Raw genomic sequence first — 1,252 nt, forward strand, 5'->3', positions numbered from 1 at the left:
ACGAATATTGCCAAAGTGTAGCCAGAAGACTCCATATTCTTCTCGATGCATTCAACCAGATAGGTATATAAGAAATTCTTTCTTTTACCATTTACCACACTGTGGTACAGGGTATTACATATTTGTGCATATGTTTGATATCGAGATAGACCCATGTTCCGTTTGAGAATATGCATAGAATCACTTTCTGAGTCGATTTTGTCTGTTGATGTAAAATTGTAAACAAAGCACAGGTCGCATTTATAATCCGATTTGAATGAAATTTGGTACAGCTCATTTATTTGGCCCAAGAACGGACCCTATTGAAATTGGCGAAAATCGGTACCAAAAATTTCGTCCGATTTGAGGTAAATGGGGTACCAAAGTCCCTATTTATCTTTCGATTTCCCGGAAATACGGTATAACGTACTGAATTAAGTATAGAATGCTGTGTGCTAAGTTTCGTGAAAATCGGTTCAGATTTAGATATAGCTCCAATATATAGTTTCGTCCGATTTTAGGTAAATGGTGTAACAAAGTCACTTTAAATCATTTGATTTGCACGAATTTTAGCATAGCGTACTGAATGGCGTCTTTAATAATGTGTGCAAAGTTTCGTGAAAATCGGTTCAGATTTAGATATAGCTCCCATATATATTTTCGGCCGATTTCATGTAAATGGTGCACCAAAGTCCCTATATATACCTCGATTTGCACGAAATTTGGCACAGCGAACTGAATTGAGTGTAGAATGATGAGTGCAAAGTTTCGCGAAAATCGGTTCAGATTTAGATATAGCTCCCATATATATTTTCGGCCGATTTCATGTAAATGATGCACTAAAGTCCCTATATATCTTTCAATTTGCACGAAATTTGGCACAGCGAACTGAATTGAGTGTAGAATGATGTGTGCAAAGTTTCGTGAAAATCAGTTCAGATTTAGATATAGCTCCCATATATATTTTCGCCCGATCTTAGGTAAATAGTTCACCAAAGTCCCTATATATCCTTCGATTTGCACGAAATTTTGCATAGCGTACTGAAGTGAGTCGGGAACGATGTGTTCAATTTCATGTCAATGTTCCTTCGAATATACCCAAAGTGGTCAAAGGGTTTCATATAGTCGGCCCCGTCCGACATTTGAACTTTCCTTACTGGTTTTAAGTTCAGTTTATGAAACAGAAAATATAATATATTTATTAAATCAACCACTGAGGTCCAAAGAATTTATCCGAAAAGCAAATAACGCCTGTGTTCTCTAATATTCTAGA

The sequence above is a fragment of the Musca vetustissima genome, unplaced genomic scaffold, assembly GCF_032173495.1.
Source record: "Musca vetustissima isolate MV318-11 ecotype Yass unplaced genomic scaffold, APGP_CSIRO_Mvet_v1 utg181722, whole genome shotgun sequence".
NCBI lineage: Eukaryota > Metazoa > Arthropoda > Insecta > Diptera > Muscidae > Musca > Musca vetustissima.